The sequence below is a fragment of the Myotis nattereri genome (assembly GCF_964212035.1).
Source record: "Myotis nattereri genome assembly, chromosome: 1".
In the NCBI taxonomy this organism is placed as follows: domain Eukaryota; kingdom Metazoa; phylum Chordata; class Mammalia; order Chiroptera; family Vespertilionidae; genus Myotis; species Myotis nattereri.
The window spans coordinates 2,309,657-2,318,211 of record NC_138075.1 but is presented as its reverse complement, the minus strand read 5'-3'; the positions used below and the strand labels follow the sequence as shown (position 1 = coordinate 2,318,211).

The 8,555-nt window shown below is 58.2% G+C and overlaps 1 protein-coding gene across 19 annotated transcripts in view; it reads left to right on the top strand.

Moving 5' to 3' along the window:
• Nucleotides 1-8,555, top strand: part of KLC1 (kinesin light chain 1) — a 52,365-nt gene continuing 43,810 nt past the window's right edge. For 14 of the 19 annotated variants that reach the window (XM_081085811.1, XM_081085809.1, XM_081085818.1 and 11 more), the window contains exon 1: nt 85-226. The gene's annotated coding sequence lies outside the window, so the exon portion shown is untranslated. Of the gene's footprint in view, nt 227-8,555 lie in introns of all 19 variants that reach the window. The other 5 variants (XM_081085804.1, XM_081085803.1, XM_081085814.1 and 2 more) reach the window with 5 other exon arrangements.

Here is an 8,555-nt window from a genome sequence, read left to right as displayed (position 1 = left end):
GGCGGCAGCGGCGGGCAGGAGCCGGAGGGGCGCGGGCGGCGGCAGCGAGGGGAGCCGCGGGGACAGCGCGCGGACGGCCGAGGATGCTGCGGGGAGCCCGCGCCGGCGCCCCTCGCTCGTGACCGCGGCGTCGCCCCCGAGCGGCCGAGGCGGCGGCCCCGCTGTCCCGCCCCGCGCACGCGCCGGGCCCGGAGCTGACAGCGCGAGCGCGCCCGCGAGCAGCACGGTGAGTGCGGCGGCCCGGCCCCCGCGTCCCTTCCCTCGCCTCCCGCTCCGGCCGCCGCCGCACCCACGGTCCTCCAGGTGCGGGTCCCTTCGGCCTCGCATCCCCTCCCGGCCCGGCGTCCCGGCTCCGGCCCCGCATCCCCGCAGTCCCCGGCCCCGCAGCCCCGCCCCGTCCCGCATCCTGGTCCTGCTCTGCATCCCGGCCTCACATTCCCACTCGGCCCCGCAGCCCGGTTCTGCGCCTCCCCTCATCCCATCTGTCACCGGCCCCGCGTCCCCGCGCCGGCCTTGCATCCTTGTCCCGGCCCTGCATCCCGCCCGGCTCCTCCCCGCACCCCCGGCCTCACATTCCCTGCCGACCCCGCATCCCGCCCGGCTCCTCCCCGCACCCCCGGCCTCACATTCCCTCCCGGCCCCGCATCCCGCCCGGCCCCTCTCCGCACCCCCGGCCTCACATTCCCTCCCGGCCCCGCATCCCGCCCGGCCCCTCCCCGCACCCCCGGCCTCACATTCTCTCCCGGCCCCGCATCCCCAGCTGCGAGCGGGGGCGGCCGCTCCGGGAACAGCTGCGGCCCGGGAGCCGCGCCGGGGAGGTGGCCGCCCCCGGGCAGGCGGTGCGCGGGGCGGGGGGCGCGGGGCGGGGCGCGGGCCGGCTCTGCTTTGTCCGTCCTCCCTCTTCCTTCCGGCCGCCGCCCTCTCCCGCGGCCCCGCCCTGGCCGGCGCGCCTGTCAGGCTCGCGGGCGCTGCGGGCCCGGCCGGTGGGAAGCGCGGGGACCGCCCGAGGCCGCCGGACCTGCCTCCCCGGGGCCCTTCTCCTCCCTTGAACGCGGCGCGAGCCGGTGCACCCGCGGACGCCGAGCTGGCGCCGCCCGGCCCGGAGCGCTGGTTGTCGGCTTGGGCGCAGCTCTTTCCTTAAAGACCTGAACGCAAAGCATTAAAAAAAGCGAGGTTAACGCGCGGCGGCCGGGTAGTGTTATAACTGGGGGCGGCAGAGCCGTGTGACCCTCCGTTAGGACTCCTGCATTCGGTTCCCTATTGCTTTACTGTTTTATTTAAACAACGCAGACGTCACGTTAGACGTTCCAGAAGGAATACTTGTAAAATGATGTTTTTGTGAAGGGCCAGGAGGCAGCCCTGAGACACCGCGCTCGCGCACAGCGCCGCGCAGCGGGCAGCGAGCCCTTGGCTGCTTCGCTGGTTAGATGCCAAGGCTTTTCGTGCAGCGGGAGGAGGCCCTGGGTCCGAGGCACTGGCTCCAGGCACATGGCGCCCAGCAGTTCAGGGGAGACGGTTGGGACCTGGCCGAGTCCCGGGTTCGCCTCCTTGCGGACCGGCACCAGCCGCGTGGGCATTGGGTTCGCTGTGTGGTCTCCTGTGTCTGTGGGAAGCTGCGGTACTGAACATTGAAGATTGTCCGGGAGGGGAGGCACGGAGGGCCAGTCTCTCCCGGCCGCAGAATGCAGCATCATGGTGCGGCGAGCCTGGCGGCCCTGGGTGTCCCCAGGGGCGTGGAGGCCCGCGGTGACCTCACTGTGGCCTGGCTCCACCGGGCGTGGCCGTGTCTTGGAAAAGCACCGTGACATTCCATCGGAAAGGTGGGAAGACGTGCCCGGAAACGCCACTCGGGAGGGGCACGGAGCGTCTTAAATGAATGCACGTCGGGAAGCAGCCTCAGAACGCTGGCGAGAAGGCAGGGTGCAGCTCTCCACAGAAACTAGCTTTGAACAGTTGTGTAAAAAGAAAACTAGAAATAGAGAAGTCAAAAGTCGAGTAAAATGTAGGATTTGTATAATCTGAAACAAGTGGGATCTGATAAGAAACCAGAACTTTAACAAAGTGATGAGTAATATCCTAAATACAAGTACAAGCACATTTTAAGTGTCAGATTTTGGGGCATAAAATAGAAAGGAGTGGCCTATCAGGATGGTGAAACTTGGCCTTGTCTATTGAGAACCAACGGAATGGCAGGTGACGTGCTAATTAGCAGGTGGTGATGCCGAGATGAAGACCAGGGCTACTGGCTGCTCCGGGAGCTGCCGTCTGCAGGGCATACAGGACATGGATGCACCCTGATTAGATCGAGGGCTGTGCTGCCCCAGGAGGTGATTCCAGAGGGGAGGCCACTTGAGGGTGGGGCTGGAGGTAGTGGTGCTGCACAGGGAGCCCTGGGGTGGGAGCTGGGGTGGGAGCTGGGGTGGGAGCTGGGGTGGGAGCTGGGGTGGGAGCTGGGTGAGTGAGATGGAAAGGTGAGGTCGAGACCAGCTTGAACAACATGCCTGGGGTGCTTCCATCCTGAGTGTGGAAGGAGGGCTGGAGGACTCCAGGAGTGAGGTGACATTTAGAAGCTTAGGGAGTGTGGCAGGTGCTTAGAACCGAGATGAGACTAGTTAGGGAGCCGTTATACCAAGTGGGGACTGAGAGCCGAGTGAGGGCAGTGCCGCAGGAGCAGAGGAACGGTGGGTGGAGTAGCCTTGATTTGGGGCCGGGTAGACTGGGGAAGGCTGGGGCTGCAGGCAGCGGGAGGAGTGGGCAGCATGGGCAGCCAGAGCAAACTACTGAAACATGTGGGTCCCTCACTCCTCTGCTGAATGTTCCTGCCGTCCTGTGAGCACCCCGCCGTCCTGTGAGCACCCCGCCCCGTCTGCCCTGCCTGAGGCGCACCTCTCTGGGTGCGGGCCCGCACTGCCCCGCTCCTGAGCACTGCACTTCCTGTGCGCTTAGGGTGTCCTTCATTATTTCCTTACGTGGCTTACTGCCTGCCCCTCCCTCACCTCCTGCTCCCCGAGGTGGGATTTTCACCTGTTTATGCATGGGCAGTGCCTGGCCGGACCCGCTTAGGAAAAGTGTTGAAGGAAAGCACCTAGAGGGACTTCTTGTCTCTGGGTGACTCGGGCTGGTCAGGCAGAGGGGACTTCGCACTGGGTTTGGTTTAAATCTGAAGTGTTTGGGCGGCCGGGGTACTAGCTGGCAGTTGGAGGTTTAGGGCTGGAGCTCAAGACAGATTTATGCTGGAGATAAAGATTTGAGAGGTGGCATCATGTTGGCTAAAGCCAGTTGCGTGCCCTTCGCGACCTCTGCTGGAGCCTCTGCCCGTGGCCGGAGTGGCCCTGAAGGGCAGCAGGGTGCGCCCTGGGAAGCGGGAGGGCGGGGCTTGGTCACTCACATTGGTTCAGAGGCCAAGGAAGAGTTGGACAGAAAAGTCTGTTGGATTTGGCGTCTAGGAGGTTATTAATGACCTTCCACATTTTTCCTGAGAATATTCCTTCCTGAGGAGGGAGGGCTAATTCTGAGAGCTAAGTGACAGCAACAAGACCCTGCCTTCTCTCCCAGGCACCTGCGCCAGGCGCCCGCAGCCTCCTGGCTGACCTGCTCTCAGATCAAAAATGAATGATGACTATTTTGTTTGAATTTTTGGAGGCAGATGAAAGCAGTTTGGATCTATGCTTTTGAATGTTTCTGCCTCTGAAGTTTACTGTGCTACTGCTAATACTAGTAAAACTGATAATGGTGAGGTGAGCGCCATACCAGGTAAAATGGGTGCTTTAACCACCTCCATTTTTTTAAATTGGTTTTAATGAGAAGGGAGAGAGGGGGAGAGAAAGAGAGAGAGAGAGAGAAAGACCGATTTGTTGTCCTACCCATCCATGCAATCATTGGTTGCTTCTAGTATGGGCCCTGACTGGGCATCAAACCGGAAACCTTGGTGCATCAGGATGGCACTCTGGCAGGGCCCGCCTCTATTCTACGTGGAGGCATGTGGCTAGAGAGGGCAAGCTACTTAACCCAGCGGGATCTGGCTGTGAGGCAGGCTTCCGGCTCAAGTCTTTTACTTGAAACAGCCTGGTTATCACCAATCAGGATAATCAATAATGCCAAGCTTGCCCTGGCCCCGTGTCTCCGTTGGTTGGCGCGTCATCCTGTATTCCAAAAAAGATGGTGGTTGCTTATCCCTCCCTCCCTCCCTCTCTCTCTCTAAATAACTAAATAACAATGTAGTTCACGCCCAGTGTCTGTGGCGTGGCTTCGGCGTTCCTCCCTAAGCTCAGAGCAGCAGAATTCAGTTCTTTTGGTTGAGGGGCTGGCGACCCGGTTGCCTTGCTGGCTGGCTCTCTCAGGTCCTCCCGCTCAAAGCCAGTTGTGGGGAGCCTCCTGCAGCCCCTCTTGCCTCACACTGCCTCTCTGACTTCCCGACCCAGATCGACAGGGCTCACGTGATTGGGCCAGGCCCACCGGATCCCGCCCTGTTTTAAGATCAGCTGGTTGGGACTTTCATTACATCTGCAGAACCCCGGCACTGCAGTCCCCCAATCAGTGGTTGAGTGAATAACTGAGAGAAGGTGTGGGTGCACCAGGGGCTGAGAATCTTGGGGGGAGGCATCTTAATCTGCCTGTCACAGCTCAACTTCATATTGTTCTCAGAACCAGACCATTCATAGCTGTCTGCAGTCAACATCCGAATAACAATGTCTGAGTCCACACAGCATTCATATACAGCAGCTAGGAAATTCTGCTTTAATATTGAAATGTAATTTGTATGCAGTGAAATACTGAGATTTTCAGTATACTGTTCCCTCAGTTTTGATTAATACATATCAAAGTAGAGCCCAGCCCTAACTGGTGTGCTCAGTGGATAGAGCGTCGGCCTGCAAACTGAAGGGTCCCGGGTTCGATTCTAGTCCAGGGCACATGCCTGGGTTGCAGGCTCCTTCCCCAGTAGGGGGCGCGCAGGAGGCAGCCAATCAGAGATTCTCTCTCATCATTGATGTTTCTATCTCCCTCTCCCTTCCTCTCGGAAATCAATAAAAATATATTTAAAAAATTGTGAGGTGGTAGTCTTTCTTTTTTTTTTTAAATTAGCAACAATGAGCCTCGGATAAATCTCATTGGCTACGATACTGCCACTGCACAAAGCTGAGGCGGTCGTCTTTACTGCAGTGACAATACACCCGAGTTTACTTTATAAACAGGTTAAAAAAAAAAATAGAGCCCAGACGTGTGTGGGAGGCAACCAGTCAATATGTCTCTCTCACATCGATGTTTCTCTCTGTCTCTCCCCTTCCTTTCCACTCTCTAAAAATTAATGGAAAAATATATCCTCAGGTGAGGATTAACAACAAATAGGGCCCAGAAAGTCCCCTTACGCCCCTTGCCAGACGTCAGCCATCCCCCCACAGCAACACGGCTGTTTCTATGACCACAGGTTGGGTCTACCCGTTCTAGGATGTCAGGTGAGTGACGTTATGCAGTGTGTGTGTGTGTGTGTGTGTGTGAGTGTGCGTGCGGGCATCTAGCCTCTTGTCAGCACAGCCCTTGAAAGTCGTCCCTGTTGTTGCATGCGTCCCTGCAGTTCTTTCCTCTCGTTCCGAGGGGCCGCCTGTGGCCCTGCCGCAGTAGCCATCTTCTCTAGGTGCACTTCTGGGGGCGTTCTGTCAGGACTGGCCGTCCTCGGAGGGGGCGCACAGGCTCCTGCCAGGCCGACATTTCAGGAACCTGCGGGTTCGCAGGGGGCTGGGCCTCTTCCTCCGCTGGCACTGAGCGCGGTTCCTGCGGCTCCGCCCGCTCCTCCTGCTGCCCCCAGCTCCGCAGGCTGCTCGGCCTGTGCAGTGCCTCTCCTCACGGGTCAGTGGGGGTTCCCCTGACCGGTGGCCAGTGGCGATGGGCGCTTCCTCCCTGCCTGCTGGCCTTTGGGGCACCTGCTTTTGTGCAGTATCTGTTCTAAGGGTTTTGCCCATTTAACAAATTGGGTTATTTGTCTTTTTATTGTTGAATGTAGGTAGGATTTTTAAAAAAATCTTCACGAGGATATATTTTCCAATTGATTTCTAGAGTGGAAGGGAGGGAGGGAGAGAAATATATCAGCGTGAGAGACATATTAATTGGTTGCCTCCCACACATGCCCCTACCAGGGCTGGGGAACTTGCATCCAATGAATGTGCCCTTGACTGGGAATCGAACCGCAGACCCTTCGGTCCACTGGCCGATGCTCTAACCACTGAGCACTGGCCAGGGCGAGTGTAGGAATTTTTTAATATTTGGGTTCAAGTCTTTGTCAGAAACATAGGTTGCAAATATCTTTCCCAACCCGTGGCTTAACTAATTTTTTTGACTGTGCCTTTTAAATTTTCTTTAAGGAAATTAGAGGCTTTATTCATTTAGTCAAAGCTTGTCCCATCTTTTTTTATTTTTGCTTTCTCTCACCCAGTACTTTTAAAATTTGCTGAAGTCCAGTGTATCATTTTTTTTCTCTTATGGTTCCTGTCTCCTGTTATGGTCTCTGTTCATGTTTTTAAATAATTAGGAAATGTATGCTGCCTTGGGAAAACTGATCGATCGGAAAGATGTAAAGGTGTGAGTGAGAGCTGCTCCTCTCCCCTGCCTCTGCCCCTCCCCCTTCCTCCCTGCCAGGAGAGCTGGGTTCAGCTGGTCTCTGTAATGGCCTTTGTCCGGGTAGGAGGAAAGGCACTCCATGCAGACCAGCCATTGGTTGCCACTTACATACCAACTTCGCTTCTTTCTTTTTTAAAAATTTTTTTATTTTTACTGGTTTCAGAGAGGAAGGGAGAGGGACAGAGAGATAGAAACATCAATGATGAGAATCACTGATCGGCTGCCTCCTGCACGCCCTCTGCTGGGGATGGAGCCCACAGCCCCGGCATGTGCTCTGACCGGGAACCAAACCGTGACCTCCTGGTTCATAGGTTGACGCTCAACCACTGAGCCACGCTGGCCGGGCCCAACTTTGCTTCTGCTAGGATGCTGCGCCGCTGGCGTTTTTCGTTCGGAATAAACAGTTCTTCCCACGTGGGAGCCAGTGCTCGCTACACGCAGCACCCGTGCGCGTTCTCAGGCGCGCTGGCCCCCGAAGCTGTTTCCTCTCCGCTTGTCCAACCAGGGGCTTGCAGTAGCGACGTCGGCCTCGGCCTCGCTGGGGCTCATTCATCCTTGTTTTAGGAAAAAGTGGGTGCTCCTGGCTTCATGGAGCACCTTCCCAGTCGTGTCTCATGGTTCCCGTTTGCACCTGAAAAGAGGGGCCTGTGGTCTTAGGCAGATTAAATGGCCTCGGTGCCCTGCCCAGAGGTGGGAGGCCTGGCCTGTTTTTTTAAATCCTCATCTGAGCATCCCCCACCTCCCCTTTGATTTCCAGAGAGACTGGGAGGGAGGGAGGAGGTGGGGGGGCAGAGAGAGAGGGGTACGTGCCCTTGGCCGGGAATCGAACCCAGGACCCTTCAGTTGAGCCAAACCGGCCAGGGCAGGGCTGGCCTTGGACAGCTGTTCCTCAGGGGCGGTGCTGGCCACTGGCAGGCGGAGAGCCCTGTTCCTGGGATGCGGCACCTCAAGGCCGGTGGTGGTCAGGTTGTTGGAGAGGGCGAGGGCCTGAAGCTCGCGTGCCTGGTGCACGGCCCTCCTGCCTCCTGGGCAGGGCTGTGGGAAGAGCCGGTCTCCTTCACGCCCTCATTCCGCCGGGGCGCCTGCAGCAGAGCCCACCCGGCAGAGCCCTGCGTTATGTGTCCAGCGGCTTACGGTTTTAGGGTGGGAGCGGATTCATAGTGGAGGCTGTAACTAAGGAGTCTCATTTTCACACAGTCACTCTGCATTTTTGTGACTTAGGCCAGCACGATTCAGCCATTCATTTCATTCTGTGACTCACCTTTAGAAGAGGAGGTGAGAGCGTCAGATAGAGGAGAGAGGGGAAGATGAGAGCAGAAGAGCTGCAGTGGGGAAGCAGGAAGTGCCTGCCCTTTCCATGTGGGAGGCTCCTGGCGAGCTCCGGGTGGTCCCAGCTGATGGAGCCCGTCTGGCCTCGGGGGACAGTGACTCCTCGTTGGGGCGGGGCAGCGCACAGTACATACAGTCAGCACGCTGTGTGCTGTGTGCGTGCGCAGTGTGCGTGTGCTGTGTGCGTGTGCTGTGTGTGTGCTGTGTGCATGTGCTGTGTGCGTGTGCTGTGCGCTGTGTGTGTGTGCTGTGTGCGTGTGCTGTGTGTGTGTGCTGTGCGCTGTGTGTGTGCTGTGCGCTGTGTGCGTGTGCTGTGTGTGTGCGTGTGCTGTGTGTGTGTGCTGTGCGCTGTGTGCGTGTGCTGTGCGCGTGTGCTGTGTGCGTGTGCTGTGTGTGCTGTGCGCTGTGTGCGTGTGCTGTGCGTGTGCTGTGCGCTGTGTGCGTGTGCTGTGTGCGTGTGCTGTGTGTGTGTGCTGTGTGTGTGCGCTGTGTGCGTGTGCTGTGTGTGTGCGCTGTGTGCGTGTGCTGTGCGCTGTGTGCGTGTGCTGTGCGCGTGTGCTGTGTGCGTTTGCTGTGCACTGTGTGCGTGTGCTGTGCGCGTGTGCTGTGTGCGT